This window comes from Protopterus annectens, chromosome 12.part0 (genome assembly GCF_019279795.1).
Source record: "Protopterus annectens isolate FY-2018-M chromosome 12.part0, PAN1.0, whole genome shotgun sequence".
Lineage (NCBI taxonomy): Eukaryota > Metazoa > Chordata > Ceratodontiformes > Protopteridae > Protopterus > Protopterus annectens.
This window is the reverse complement of record NC_056746.1, coordinates 1,140,059,564-1,140,076,149: the sequence shown is the minus strand read 5'-3', so window position 1 is coordinate 1,140,076,149 and position 16,586 is coordinate 1,140,059,564. Positions and strand designations below refer to the sequence as shown.

Sequence of the window (16,586 nt, the reverse complement as noted above, 5' to 3'; positions counted from 1 at the left end):
GCAGGGGGACATAGGCAGAAATGCAGAAATAGCAGAAAGATGAGCTTTTACTAAAGAGCATTGCAGTCCACTCTTCAAAAAATTCACATAGGTAGGAGGTCAGAACCACTGGAAAATCCACAAGCAGTGCTTGTAAATCCTTTTTAGAACATCAGAAGGAAAACTTTTCCATTTGGAAATGTAGGATTTCCTAGAAGTGGATTTTCTGGCCTCCTGCATAACTTGCAGCACGTCCTCAGAGAAAAGGTGTCTGAAGGGAATCAAAACCCTATCACCCACAGGGTCAAGTTGCAGAGTTGACATCTGTGGGTGTTTTAGAGTTCCCTTGTCCTGTGTGAGTAGGTCCCATTTTGTGGGGTAACTTGTGATGACTGCCCCTGGCTAAATGCAGGAGGAGGAAGCAGTAATGTCTTGACCAAAAGGGAGTCACCAGCAAGATTCTTGGTTGCTCCTGTTAGATCTTCAGCAGGACCTTTTGGAGAAGTGGGAAGCGGGGGGTGCATATAGAAACATCCCCTGCCAAGAGAAAGACAGGGCATCCACCTTCCTTGTCAGGGGATCTGAGAACCTGGCACAAAACTTGGGAAGTTGTCTGTTCAGGGTGTCAGGGGGAGGCTAAGAGATCTACCTGAGGTGTACACCATCGATGGACCATGCCCAGAAACACATCCCTGTGTAACATCCATTCCTGGAAGTGAGTCATGGACCTGCTCATGTGTCTGCCACAACATTTTAGGTTGAGGATATGTAAACTACCTGGAGGGTGAGATGACACTGGGAAGCTAACTCCCAGGCCTGTAGAGTCAGTCTACAGAAGAGATAGGACTTTGTCCTTCCTTGTTTGTTGACATACCAGAGAACTGTGGTATTGTCTGTATAAGGCCCCTGGTAAAAGAAGATGTTTGAAGTTTTGCAGAGTGAAAATCAGGGCTCTCATCTCCTTTATACTGATGTGCTCCCTCTACCGAGTGGGTGACCACACATCTCGGACACTCCAAGAGGCTAAGGTTGCTCCCCAACAAAGGAGCAACCAAGCTCTGAAGCATCCCTGTACAGCTCCTGGGAAGAGGTGGTGGCAAGAGTAATCCTGGATTCCTTCAAACCTGCTGTAACTCCTTTTTCAGGCAGGGTAGAAGGGGAATAACAAACTCCAGAGGATGGGAGTGTTGTACCAATGCTGTTCTCAGGAAGCACTGGAATTTCCTTATGTGGCTAGTGGAAGCATGGGAACAGTGGATGCCATGAACCCCAAGAGGCGAAGAAAAGTACAGTTGTGTACACTTACCATAAATGTAGATGTTCGAGTGTATTCACTGTTGCAGTCATTACATTTGGGTAATCCTGCTGGCAGGTTGCCCTCAGTCGGCCTGAATTCCAAAGTCTTGGGTCCTGTGTCGGCTGCTGTCGCCCCTTCCCTGATATCAGGTCGTCAGGGGTATAAAAGAAGCAGCGGACGCCATTTTCTTCAGTTTTTCTTGCCCCAGATGTCAGGTGCCCCCAAAGAGGGTAGCCAAAATTTATATATATATATATATATATATATATATATATAAAAATATATATACAGATATATATATATATTATATATATAAATACATGCACCAATATACACTTTACCTTCATCTACAAGCAAAAGAAAAAACAAAAACTCTTGAAACACGAAAACAGAAGCTCCAGTAAGCCACGAGTATAAAACTGAAACGACTTTAATTCACAATTTGAGGAAAAAGCGTTTTCATTCCTGCAAAAGCAGAAGCTTCATCAGCATACATAAAGTAAAGCCTTCTAACGATTTTTAAAACCTTCACGAGTGACAGGTTGTTGATGTCACTTCCTGTAAATGCGCACAAAGCGCATTTAAACTGGAATAACATGCAAAATTTAAAATGATAAAATAACAATCAAGTGTATGAAAATACAAGGTAAGAAGAAGCAAGCAAGCATAAGCACAATTTCACAACAGCCCTGCCTGTATGAATACAGGTAAATAGTCGGAATCAAATCCCAAAAAAATGTAGAAGTATGTAATGACAATAACATACCCCTACCTCAGTATCATGAAAACCAATCTACCTTTAAAGTAAAAATCAAAATAATGAACATATGTATGATAATAAAAATATATATAATAATACAAAAATATATATAATAATAAAAAGTAGTATTAAAGCTCTATTAAACAACTGCGACTTGCAAAAACTACAACTCTATTAAACTGCCTCCATAATTCTTAACAGGAAACTGAAGAACAGTTGGGCAAGCCAGTCTATTTACCTGAGGTAACTTCTATACTTCAACATGCATGCAATGTTACAGTTGTCATTAAGCCCTGGATAAGAAAATGCGTCTAGTTGGAGTTGCCACTCCAACTCGCGGGTTTCTAAAATTAATGTTTGCGGGCCCCCCCTAATGCCACATTTAATAATGTCTATGCCCATAAATTGAAAGCTGTGACCACTGTTATTCAAAATATGTTTCGAGAGGGCGTTGTCACTCCTCTTATTCTTAATAGCATATATATGTTGGTAAATACGGTCGTGAAAACGCCTGTCCGTTTTACCAACATAAAAAGCGTTGCAGCAATCGCATAGGGCTACATAGACTAGAGATCTAGTGTTGCAATTGATCTTGTGGTTAATAAAGTATTTCTTCATACCCACAGTGAAAGAATTACCGACCCGAAGGTATCTACACCATTTACAACACCCACAACTATGCGTGCCTTTTTGTCTCACCATAAGATCTGTTCCTTTATTCCTCTGTAACAACTCTTTAAGGTTGTTACCTCTTTTAAATGTAAATAGAGGGGTTACTCCTAGCCTCTCGTGTAAACCAGAATTGGTTATGAAGTACCAGTTCTTACGAATGATAGAACACAAGAGCCCAGAGTTGATGTTATACGAGGAAATGAAACCAACAGAGAAATTGAGATCGTTAGGCCTTCTGGGGGTTAAGCCAGAATTGTCTGTGGCCGAAGTAAGCTTGGGCACACTAGTAGCTGGCATAAAGCCACTTACAAAAAGGGGTGTTTTCACTTTATGTAGGAGCAATGGGAAATAAGTACCATTTATACGTTTCAATAAAACTTCATCAATTAGGCCAGGGTACCCAACGCCCTCTCGAAACATATTTTGAATAACAGTGGTCACAGCTTTCAATTTATGGGCATAGACATTATTAAGTGTGGCATTAGGGGGGGCCCGCAAACATTAATTTTAGAAACCCGCGAGTTGGAGTGGCAACTCCAACTAGACGCATTTTCTTATCCAGGGCTTAATGACAACTGTAACATTGCATGCATGTTGAAGTATAGAAGTTACCTCAGGTAAATAGACTGGCTTGCCCAACTGTTCTTCAGTTTCCTGTTAAGAATTATGGAGGCAGTTTAATAGAGTTGTAGTTTTTGTAAGTCGCAGTTGTTTAATAGAGCTTTAATACTACTTTTTATTATTATATATATTTTTTTATTATTATATATATTTTTATTATCATACATATTTTCATTATTTTGATTTTTACTTTAAAGGTAGATTGGTTTTCATGTTACTGAGGTAGGGGTATGTTATTGTCATTACATACTTCTACATTTTTTGGGATTTGATTCCGACTATTTACCTGTATTCATACAGGCAGGGCTGTTGTGAAATTGTGCTTATGCTTGCTTGCTTCTTCTTACCTTGTATTTTCATACACTTGATTGTTATTTTAGCATTTTAAATTTTGCATGTTATTCCAGTTTAAATGCGCTTTGTGCGCATTTACAGGAAGTGACATCAACAACCTGTCACTCGTGAAGGTTTTAAAAATCATTAGAAGGCTTTACTTTATGTATGCTGATGAAGCTTCTGCTTTTGCAGGAGCGAAAACGCTTTTTCCTCAAATTGTGAATTAAAGTCGTTTCAGTTTTATACTCGTGGCTTACTGGAGCTTCTGTTTTCGTGTTTCATCTACAAGCAAATACACCACATAGGTTGTGTAAATCAGAGAAGGAAAGAAAAGTTCCAGCAGAAAAAAGGGGGATGGCGGGAGGGTAACCTGGACTGCAACAGTGAATACACTCGAACATCTACATTTATGGTAAGTGTACACAACTGTACTATGTTCTTCGTGTTTCACTGTTGCAGTCATTACATTTGGGTAGAGTCCCAAAGCTATGGCTGGGAGGCTGGAGCTAAACAGCATTAGGAGCGGCTATGAGGCCCTGCAGAACTGCAGTGGCAAAGCCTGCCCTGGATTTAGAGATCGTGCTTTGTAAAGGTGTGCACTGAACTCCAAGTAGCAGCCTCTAAAATGTCCTTGGTTGGTACTCCCCTGAGAAAGGCTGCTGAAGTGGCTGCAGCTCTGGTGGAATGTGGCCTAATGCCCTTAGGCACTGGCTTGCCATGGTGTAAATAGCAGAAACGAATGCAGTGGCCTATCCACTTTGAAATAGTCTGCTTTGAGATAGCCTTTCCTTGTGATCCTGCAGCATATGCCACTAGTAATTGCTCTGTCTTCTTGAAAACTTTGGTTCTGTCCAAGTAGAATCTAAGCTGTCTGTGTATGTCCAAACAATGCAGAATTCTCTCCCCCTTGTTCTGTGGATTTGGATAAAAAGTTGGCAGATGAATAGTTTGGTTAAGAGCCACACTGGACACCACCTTAGGCATAAATGTTGGGTTTGTCCTCAGTGAGACCCTGTCTGGATAAAAAATGATAAAAGGTTCCACAGCCATGAGTGTCTGTAGCTCTGAAACACGTCTTGCAGAAGTTATTGCTAGAAGCAGAGCTGTTTTCCAAGATGAAAACTTTATATCAGCAGTAGCAGCTGGCTCAAAAGGGGGCAGGGTGAGTTTTTCCAAGACATAGTTGAGGTCCCATGCAGGTATTGGTGATCTCCTTGGAGGCCTTAAATTTTTAGCTCCTCTGAGGTACTGCTTTAATAAAGGATGAGAAAAGATTGGTGGCTCTGTATTATAATGAGCTGAAATGGCAGAGGCATGAATTTTAATCGATGAAAAAGACAGGCCTTTGTCCAGCATCTCAGTTAAGTATTGCAAAATCTGAGGAATATTTGGTACAGCTGCATCAGTTCCTTGTGCCTGGTTCCAAGCACAGAATCTCTTCCATTTCCCAGCACAAGATTTTCTAGTACTAGGCCTTCTGGCTTCCAAAATGACATCCATCACAGCTTTACTGAGAGGTGTGTTTTGTATGACTACATTATCCGCCATGCTGCCAGGTTTAAAGTACAGAGTTGGCTGTGCAGGACCTGATCATTTTGCTGGGACAGTAGATGAGGTATTTGAGGTAGGGTCCAAGCTGGGAATTGAGACAAGTTCCTTAGGATTGGATACCAGTACTGGCAGGGCCAGTCTGGGGCAATCAGTATCATCTTTGGCTTTTCCTGTCTGACTTTTAGGAGTACCTTGGGGAGGAGAGGCAGTGGAGGAAAGGCATATACTGATAAGTTTTTCCAGCTGAAAGATTGAGCGTCCACCTTCAATGCTTGTCTGTGATAAGTCCTCGTGCAGAATCTTTTTAGTTGGTAGTTGTGAGGGGAAGCAAATATATCTATGTCCGGGCATCCCCATTCCCTTGTTATCATGATGAAGACTTGTGGATCCAGTTGCCACTAATGGGGATCCATGAGGTTTCTGCTTAGTTCGTCTGCCAGGGTGTTTTCCTTTCCTGGCAAGAATTGTGCCTGCAGATGTACTTGGTAAGTCAATGCTGTGTCCCACAAAGTCAGGGTTAGTCTGCAAAGGGGGTAAGAATGTGTGCCCCCTTGCTTGTTTATATACCACATGACCATGGTGTTATCTGTCTTTATCAGTAGTTGTCCCGGATGAAGTAGGTCCTTGAAGGCTGTCAGGGCATTTTGAACAGCTAGCATCTCTTTTTGATTGATATGTAGATACATTTGGTTTGAGGAGCATGTGCCCTGAATGCATCTTCCTGCCATGTGGGCCACCCAGGCATAATCTGATGCATCTGTTGTTAGTGTCTGCCTGGCTGGGGGTAATGTGAATGGCTGTCCCTTGTTCTGGTGACAAGCCTTCGCCCACCATCGAAACTCCTGTTGCAGGCAGCGAATGAGTAATCATTGTTTCCAGGCTGTGGCAATGTTGAGTCCAAACACTTCTTACGTACACTGAAGTTTCCTCATATGCAGTCTTGCATATGGAATTAGTAGGATGCAGGATGCCATGAAGCTCAAAGCCTGCAGAATTTTTCTTGCAGATAACTGGGCCTTTGTTGCCAACATTTTGAAATAGTGATTTGCCTTTGTTTGTCTGGCGTGAGATAAGCCATCTGGGCAGTTGAATTTAAGCTTGCACCCAGGAATATTATCTCCTGAGAGGGTACTAGTTTTGATTTATTTTTGTTGACTGTGTACCCTAGGCATGTTAGAAGTCTTTTCACAAACACCAGATGCTGTAGAAGAATGTCCTTGTTCTCTGCTTGAATTAGACAGTCGTCCAAGTAAGGATATATTTGTATTCCTCTTTGTCTGCAGAATACAATTACTGGTGCGAGGCACTTTGTAAAGACCCTGGGCGCAGTAGATATGCCAAAGGGCAGTGCAGAGAATTGGTAATGTACTGAGCCCGCCTTGAATCTGAGGTATCTTCTGCATGACTGTCTGATTGGGACATGCAGGTATGCCTCTTTTAGGTCTAAAGTCACAAGCCAAGCATTCTTGCCCAGCATGGGCAGAAGCTGCTGCAAAGTCAACATTTTGAATATTGGTATATCCAGGAATGTGTTCAGAATAGATAGGTCCAGTGTTAGTCTCCAGGCCTTGTCCTTTCTGGGTACCAAGAACAGTCTTGAGTAAAATCCTTGTCCCTGCTCTTGCTCTGGTACTTGTTGAATGGCCCCCATGTCCATGAGGGATGAGACTTGTTTTTGCGCCTCTGCCCATTGATTTTTTGGCAGATCTGACCAGCCGTTTGCCTTTGGCAGGGTATGGAAATGGAACTTGTAGCCTTGTGACACTAAATTTAGAACCCACTTGTCCTGGGTTATAATGTGCCAATTTTGAGAAAAAAGTGCTAATTTTCCCCCTAAGGGTGCTGTCAGGAGATAAGTGCTTGGTGCAGGCAGGGGAAGTCATTGGGACTGTTTCCTGTATGGTTGTGATTTGTCTTCTCCAATTTTGGAGGTAGAAACACCCCATTGCTTTGACCTGTATGAACCTTGCGCCTGGGATCCGCCTCTAGGGTGTCTAGATCTGCCCCTCTGAGGTCTGTTTGACACAGGAAAGGACCAATTCTTTGTAGGCCAGTGTCTACTAAACCTAGGTGGCTGTACTTGTAAAAAATCTTTGACAGTTTGCATAGATTTAGCTTTGTCCTCCATTTTCTTTAACATCTTCTGCCTTAACACCAAACAACGTATCATGCTGTAAAGGTGCATCTAATAATTTAACTTTGACATGATCAGGCAGATTTTGTTCCTTTAACCAAGCATGCCTCCTAATTACAGAACCGGTAACTGCGGCACTGCAGCAGGCCTTCAAAGAATCAAAACCACATTGCAAAGTATGCTTTCCAACTTGTTCAGCTGCATGCAATAAATCCTGCATTTCCTTGTTTTCTGCACATTCAGAGTTTAACAACATTTTCTGTTTAAGCAATGCCATGACATGTTGCTGATATTTCAGCATATGAAACTGACAGTTTAAGGCCCTTATAGCCAAGGTAGCAGATGTGTAAACCTTTTTTCCCCATCTATCCAGTGCCCTAAAATCCCTGTCAGAGGGGGTAGGGTTTTTTGCAGCAGAAGCCTTAACTCCTTTGGGATCCTGTGAAATAGATTCTGGGTCTGCAGCAGGGTTTTTAAAAAGGAATTTATGAGAGTCAGAAACCCTGTAATATCTGTCAGGCTTAACAGGAGTTGGAGGCAAGGAGTCAAGGGTCAGACTAGACTCCGAAAACACATAATCTACAATGTCTAACACAGGTGGAATGGCTAGAGGCCTGTGTTGAGGTAGTAAAAGGAAATCCCTGAGCCTCTTTATAGATTCTGAAAAATCTTGGCTTTCCCAGTGGAAATGCTCCCTCATGGTATGCAAGATTTCCCCAAAAGAATAGTCCTCTGGAGGAGAAGCTGAAGGTATAGATTCTTCAGCATCAGAATCCTCATGGGGGGAAGAGAATATTCCTGATCAGAAGAGGAATCAGAAGAAATAGAAACCTGGTCTGAAGATTCATAGTCATTCTCTTGCCTAAGCCTCTTATCAGGAGTGGGATGGGAACCCTTGATCAAGGTAATCAAGTCTTCGGCCATTTTGAGCATCTGTTTTTTGGGCATAGAGGCCTGTCCACATGGCTCTTGAGTTTGTTTCTTTGCTTTAGAAGGTGCTTTAGTCTTTGCCTTTGAAGCTCAAGTCGGTTTAATGTAAAGATGTTTAGGTCTGAATACACCCTCAGAAGCCAGTGCCTGCTCAGCAGCTCCGGAACCATATGAAGGAATAGTGTCAGAGGCTCCAATACCTTGAGTTTCCAGCGGCATAGCCGACTCCACGTGGGAGTCGGTAGCGGCCTGTGACTCTAAAGTAGCGGGCGTCAGGGGCTCTGAAAGCACTTCACTGAGAACCGGCGAATGGCTTAGAAGAAGCTTCGTCGTCAGTTTTGGACCTTGGTTGTTTATCTCTCTCCTTTTCTTTGCGTTTTTTGTGAACTCCGGTAGTCGGATGTCTATCCGATGACATTTCTGGATAATTAAACCGGCGTCCAAAATAGTTTAAAGCAAAATCATACCGACGCTTAATAGTGCATTGGTTAAATCTAGCACAAAACCGACAACCAGAAACGTTGTGATCAAGGCCTAGGCAAGGAATACAATAAGAATTAAAGTTCTTATGAGGTATTTGCTTTCCAGGAGAAATATAATTATTAACTTTTTCTGACATCGGTCTGGAGCAATAAAAAAGTTTCCCCAATGGGGTACTTAGCTTTATTGAAGACTTCGGGTCTGAAACTCAAACATGAAAATCTCAGGAGTCGGCCGACCGGCACTTGCGAACTGCTTCTGCTTCAGGCACCGCACAGCAAGAAAGACTGGAGAAAATGGTGTCAGCTACTTCTTTTATATCCCTAATGACCTGACATCAGGGAAGGGGTGACAGCAGCCGACGCAGGACCCAAGACTTTGGAATTTAGGCAGACTGAGGGCAACCTGCCAGCAGGATTACCCAAATGTAATGACTGCAACAGTGAAACACGAAGAACATCTCCCTGGCAGTCACGAATTGCAGGTGCAAGAGTGCCTGGAAGTAGCACATGAGGGAAAGGACCTTTTCTGAAGGCAAGGAAGCCAGCATCCTGTCTGGCAGGATCCTGTATCCAAGGTAAATGTGGTCTTGGGATGGAACCAGGATAGATTTTTGGTAATAGATAGATAATCCTAGACCCTCCAGTAGTGACACTGTGAAGGAGAGTTTCTCCTGTAGAGTATCTGGGGTCTAAGACTGGAGAAGAAGGTCGCCCAAGTATGGAAAAATCTGTATTGCCCTGTAGCCTACAAAATGCTATAAAAGGAGCTAAGCATTTTCTGAAGGCCCTCGGGGCCACAGACAATCCAAAGGGCTAGACACAGAACTGAAAATGTGATGAAGCAATAGCAAAGCGAAGATACTTCCTAAACCGATGATGAATGGGAATAGGAAGATAGGCATCTTTGATGTCCAAGGACACCATAAAGGCATGAGGAAAGATGAGAGGGAGAAGAGTGGTTAAGGTCAACATTCAAAAGTTGGGAACCTTCAGGAAAGTGTTTAGATGGGATAGGTCTAAAATGGGTATCCAAGGACCATCCTTCCTGGGGACTAGGAACATCCTTAAGTAAAACTCTTTTCGTACTTGGGAAGGCAGCACCTCCTGAATGGTGCTTTGAGAAAAAAAATGGAAATGACCTGGGGAAAGAGTTCCAAATGTTCCCTTGGAGGTTGTGGAATACCTCTGAAGGAAGGAGGAGTCTTCCACACCATAAAGTATCCTTGCAGGATAATGGATGGGATCCAAGAATCCTGAGTTATCAGTTTCCAAGCAGAGAGAGAAAGGCAAAGGGAAAGGGAGTTTGGGGTCCAGGAGTCAGATAGTGACAGACTACCTGTCTTAGTCTGAAAGGGCTCTTTCTAAGCAGAAGTTGAGGAAGTAGATTTAGAGGAAAATTTATTTCCAAGCATCTTGTTTGCCTTTTGAGGACAGGGGCCTGGAAGACTTCCTAACAAAGGTGGTCTTGGTAGGTTAGTTCCTCTGAAACTTAGGCACCAGGGAAAAAATGTTTTAGGTCTTGTAGCTCTTTCCCCTTCTCCTGTCATCACTTAAAAGAGTTCTGCAGCAGAGGTACCAAATAATGCCTTGTTGTCCAGGAGAGCATCCATAATTTTTGCCTTAATGTCATCAGACAAAAGCTGAAGTCTGAGCCAGGAATATATCCTGGGAACTGACCCAGAAGCAGCCACTCTAGCTGATGCCTCCATGGCATCACAGCTACACTTTATGGAATACTCTAGCTGATGCCTCCACGGCATCACAGCTGCACTTTATGGAATACTGTGTAACCTGAGCAGAAGAGTTAAAGATGGAGAAGATCTTAAGACTTAGTGGGAGAGTCAGGGAGCTCAGAAAGTAATTTACCAGCATCCAAGAGGAGGGCCAAGGAATATCTGGCTATACGAGTCCGGTAATTGATGACTATGAAAGCCAGGGTAGCTGATGTATAAACTTTCTTACTTAGTCGCCCCATAACTTTACTCTCCTTATCAGAGGGAAGTAGAATGTAGCATCTTGGAGGCCTTGTCAGCAGGTACTGAAATGGTTGCAGGGTCTGCAGAAGGACATTTGAAAATAAATTTGGACTCTTCTGGCACTTTAAAAAACCCATCTGTCCTTTTCCGGACAGGAGGTTGTGAGTCGGGGCACTTTGAAGCTGCAGCAAAAGCATGCAGGAAGGCTGGCAGATGGGGAAGGGAAGTCCATCTGCTACAGGTCATAGTGCCTTTTTTGGATGTCAAACACCTCAAAAAAATAGTCAAAAGTAAGTTTATTGCCATTAAGACCATACACAAGTGTACAGCTGAACAAAAATATCATGTCTCCAAGCTCATGTACAACAGAAAAGCACAGTAACACAGAAACAAAAATAGATTTACAACAACAGTGACTGAGCCAACAGTAGGCACAGAAGAATCCATCAAACATTTCATCCTGCGGATTAAAGCAAACCACAAGTCAATGCTGCTACCATCACTCTCTCCACACAAGCAGCATTCCAAATCCCAGTAAAGTACAGTTTTGTACCTACCATAAATGTAGATGTTCGAAGATCCACATTGCTGCAGTCCTTACACTTGGGTAGTCCGCTGTCCTCGGTCGGCCCGAATATCAAAGTATAAGGCTGACGTCGGTCAAGGCGCATTTGACTGACATCAGAACGTCAGGGTACAAATGCGCATGACCGACATCATATCCTCAGTCTTTTCTTGCCCCAGATGTCAGAAGACCCAAAAAAAAAGGTCAAAACCAAAAGACAGCAAACAACCAACCAACCACCCTAGCACTAATTATATGTACAATATATACAATATACACAATATTTACAACCCAACCCACACAACCACCTCTAACTACAGAGGGGAAGGAGGGAGGGTAAATTGGACTGCAGCAATGTGGATCTTCGAACATCTACATTTATGGTAGGTACAAAACTGTACTATGTTCTTCATCTCACATTGCTGCAGTCCTTACACTTGGGTAGAATCCCAAAGCAGAGGTAAGGGAGGATGGCCAAACTACAAGGAAGCAGGAGCTGCCAAAATGCCCTGCAAAACAGCAGTGGCAAAACCAGCCCTGGATTTAGAGTAAAGTGGCAGGTGATAATGCCTAGAGAAAGTATGCACTGAACTCCAAGTAGCTGCCTCCAAAATATCCTTGGTTGCCACTCCCCTCAAAAAGGCTGTCGAAGTGGCAGTAGCCCTAGTGGAATGAGGCCTAATCCCAGCTGGAATCTCCTTGCCATGATGGGAATAAAGTACAGTTTTGTACCTACCATAAATGTAGATGTTCGAGGATCCCATTGCTGCAGTCCTAACTATTGGGTATAGTCCGCATCCAGTCGGCCCGAATACCAGAGTATAAGGCTGACGTCGGTCAGGGCGCATTAGACTGACGTCAGTACGTCAGGGTACTAATGCGCATGACCGACGTCATATCCTCAGTCTTTTCTTGCCCCAGATGTCAGAAGACCCTAAAAAGACAAGGCCCAAAATACCTGCACCAAAAATATGTACAATATATACAAGAATATATACAAAAAATATATGCATGTAACCTCACCTACACAACCACCCCTAAAGACAGAGGGAAGGAGGGAGGTAAATTGGACTGCAGCAATGGGATCCTCGAACATCTACATTTATGGTAGGTACAAAACTGTACTATGTTCTTCGTTCCCCATTGCTGCAGTCCTAACTATTGGGTAGAATCCCAAAGCAGAGGTAAGGGAGGCTGGCAAATCATAAAGAAGCAGGAGCTGACAACATGCCTTGCAAAACAGCTGTGGCAAAACCAGCCCTAGACTTAGAGTAGATAGGAAGGTGATAATGCTTAGAGAAAGTATGCACTGAACTCCAAGTAGCTGCTTCCAAAATATCCTTAGTTGCCACCCCCCTTAGAAATGCTGTTGAAGTGGCAGTAGCCCTAGTGGAATGAGGCCTAATCCCAGCTGGAATCTCCTTGCCATGATGGGAATAACAAAATGCAATGCAAAAGCCAATCCACCTAGCAATAGTTTGTTTTGATACAGGCTTGCCCTGTGAACTCAAAGCAAAAGAAACAAACAACTGCTGAGACTGCCTAAAATCCTTAGTCCTGCTTAAATAATAACGCAATTGCCTGTGTACATCTAAAGTGTGCAAAATCTTTTCCCCTTTATTTTGGGGGTCTGCATAAAAAGTAAGCAAATGAATAGTTTGGTTTAAAGCCACACTAGAAACCACCTTAGGCATAAAGGAAGGATTAGTACGTAATGATACCCTATCCTTATGGAAAATCAGAAATGGCTCTACTGCCATAAGGGCCTGCAACTCAGACACCCTTCTTGCAGAAGTAATAGCCAACAGAAAAGCAGTCTTCCATGACAAGTATTTCAATTCAGCAGTAGCCGCAGGCTCAAAAGGTTGTAGAGTAAGTTTCTCCAACACAAAATTGAGGTCCCAAGCAGGAGTAGGAGCTCTACGTGGGGGTCTTATATTCTTTGCCCCTCTAAGAAACTGCTTGAACAAAGGATGCGAAAACAATGGTGGGTCACAATCATAGTGAGCTGAAATTGCTGCAGCATGAATCTTAATGGAAGAGAAGGACAAACCTTTGTCCAATAACTCAGTAAGGTATTGAAGAGCCACACTCAAATTAGGCTCAGAAACCTGCAAATTCTTTGCTGTACTCCAAAATAAAAATCTCTTCCATTTGTCTGCGTACACTTTCCTTGTACTAGGTCTTCTAGCTTCCATAATCACATTTAAAACTTGTTGAGGAAGTTGAGACCTGCTGTGCTTCAACACAGAAGATGCCAGGCTGTTAGATGAAGAGAGTGAAGCTTGACATTGAGCAGATGACCATCCTTCTGAGATAACAGATGAGGAATCAGAGGTAAAGGCCATGGAGGCTTCCTTACCAGACTCCGTAGTAGTGGGTACCAGTGTTGCCGAGGCCAATCTGGAGCTATCAAAATCATCCGTGGCCTGTCTTGTCTGACCTTTAACAGTACCTTTGGAAGAAGAGGCAGAGGAGGAAAGGCATACACATGAAGGTTTTTCCAACTGAAAGACAGAGCATCCACTTTCCAAGCTGTGTGATGAAACCCCTTTGTGCAATACTGTGGCAGCTGGTGGTTTAGTGGAGAAGCGAACAGATCTATGTCTGGAGTTCCCCATGACACTGTCAATTTTTGAAATACATGAAGATCCAGTTTCCACTCGTGGGGATCCATGATTTGTCTGCTTAACACATCTGCTAAGGAGTTCTGTGCTCGGCAGAAACCTTGCCTGAAGAGTCAGTTGCAAGCGTGGCAGTCTCCCATAAAATCATTGCTTGCCTGCATAGAGGATAAGAATGTGTTCCGCCCTGCTTGTTGATGTACCACATGACAGTTGTGTTGTCTGTTAGAATCAACACCTGCCCTGGAAGAAGTAACTCCTTGAAAGCCATTAATGCAAACTGGACTGCTAACATCTCCTTCATGTTGATATGTAGATGCTGTAGTGTGGCAGGCCACTTGTCTTGTATCCACTTTCCATTTAGATGAGCTCCCCAAGCAATGTCCGAGGCATCTGTCGTTAAAATCTGACTCGCCTCTGGCCGGGTCACAGAGAGTCCCTTGTTTAGGTGACATTCCTGAGCCCACCACAAAAATTCTTTTTGAAGGCAAGGTATTATATGAATGACAGTGTCCAAATCCTGGCAGTGCTGTGTCCATACATTTTTGAGATACCATTGTAGCTTCCTCATATGCAGTTTGGCATTGGGAAGCACCAGAATACAAGATGCCATGAACCCTAATGCTTGAAGGACTGTCCTTGCAGTCAGCACGGACTGATGAGATAGTTGATGGAAGTAAAGTGATAGACTCTTTTGTTTGTCCGGGGTTAAAAAGGCCATCTGGGCTGCTGTATTCAGTCTCACACCCAGAAAGCACATGTCTTGAGAGGGTACGAGACTGGACTTTATTTCGTTCACAGAATACCCTAGGCATCTTAGCACTGCTATGACATGTTCCAGATGCTGTAGAAGGTCTTCCTTTTCTTGAGCCAGAATCAGGCAGTCGTCCAAGTAAGGATAGATTTGAATTCCTTGAAGCCTGAAGTAAGCTATCACTGGAGCCAGAACCTTTGTGAATACTCTGGGCAGTAGATAAGCCAAAGGGCAATGCAGAGAACTGATAATGAGAATTTCCAGCTCGAAACCGCAGATACTTCCTGCAACTTAGCCTTATAGGCACATGAAGGTAAGCTTCCTTGAGATCTAAAGTTACCATCCAGTGATCTTTGCCCAGTAGAGGTAAAAGCTGTTGTAACGTCAACATCTTGAACTTGGGAATGTCCAGAAAAGTGTTGAGGAGAGATAAATCCAAAATTGGTCTCCACGTGTTCCCCTTCTTTGGTACTAGGAACAGGCGAGAATAAAATCCTAGGCCCCTTTCTGATACAGGGACTGGCTGAATGGCCCCTATCTGGAGTAACTGAGAAACTTGCTTGTGAGCCTCTTTTCTTTGTGGAGGAGGAACGTCTGGCATGCCTTTGAAAGGGGCATTGTATGGAAATAAAATCTGTAACCGTGGTGAATGATATCCAACACCCATTTGTCTTGAGTAATTAAATCCCAATTTTCTTTGAAAAGAGACAGTCTTCCTCCCAAAGGAGCTGCCAGGCGGGAATCTACTGGCAGCTGAAAAGACAGGTCATTGGGTCTGTTTACGAAAGGACTGACCCTGCCCTCACCAGAAGTCTGAGCAGGTGAACTCCCTGTTCTAGGCCTAAAGAACCTTGAGCCCTGCCCCTACCACGTCTAGACCTACCCCTAGACTGGGAATCATAAGCAGGATATGTCCACCCCTTAGCAGGCCAATTTCTACTAAACTTGGTGGCTGCACCTGCAAAAATCTTTAACAGTTTGCATAGACTTAGCTTTGTCCTCCATTTTCTTTAAAACTGCTTCCACAGGCGATCCAAACAACACATCAGACTGTAAAGGAGCATCCAAAATCCTTGTCTTAACATGCTCAGCTAAATTCTGATCCTTCAACCAGGCATGCCTGCGAAGAACAGAACTAGTAGCAGCCACCCTCGAGGAGACCTGTACAGCATCAAAACCACATTGCAAAGAATGCTTACCCACTTGTTCAGACACATGAACCAAATCCAGCAACTCTTTACACTCAATACCTTCCGCCAAAGCATCCACCTTAGATTTCAATTGTGAAAGGAGATAATTCTGATATTTTAGCATGTGAAACTGACAATTCAATGCTCTCATGGCTAGAGTGGAAGAAGTATACACTTTCTTTCCCCACCTATCCAAAGCCCTTGCCTCTTTATCAGTGGGAACAGGATTTTTAATCACAGAAGCTTTAACACCTTTAGGCCCTTGAGAAATAGTTTCTGGGTCCGCCCTAGGACTCTTAAACAAATACTTATGAGCTTGGGCACCCTATAATACCTATCAGGCTTAACAGGAGCAGGAGGCAAAGAGTCAGGGTTCAGGGAAGCCTCTGCAAAACATCTTCCACCACATTCAACACAGGAGGAATAGCTAAGGGCCTATGCTGGGGTAAAACAAGAATTCCCTAAGCCTTTTCCTGGAATCAGAGTAATCCTGGCCTTCCCATTTAAAGTGCTCCCTCATGGAATGCAGAGTCTCTGAAAATGAGAAATCCTCAGGAGGAGAAGCTGTAGGAGTGGAATCATCCACATCAGAATCAGAATAAGTAGGATACTCCTGCAAGTCTTCCGCAGAAGACTCTGAAGCCTCTGAACACTGTTCAAAACTATCAAACTCGGTTCCACCCTAGGCCTCTTATCAGGCGGGGCATAGAACCTC

The 16,586-nt window shown here is 43.4% G+C and overlaps 1 protein-coding gene across 1 annotated transcript in view; it reads right to left on the bottom strand.

Annotated features, from left to right (window-relative positions):
* LOC122817032 (rho GTPase-activating protein 39-like) overlaps positions 1 to 16,586 on the bottom strand; it is a 1,890,542-nt gene that overhangs the window by 1,420,000 nt on the left and 453,956 nt on the right. The gene's annotated exons all lie outside the window — the stretch shown is intronic.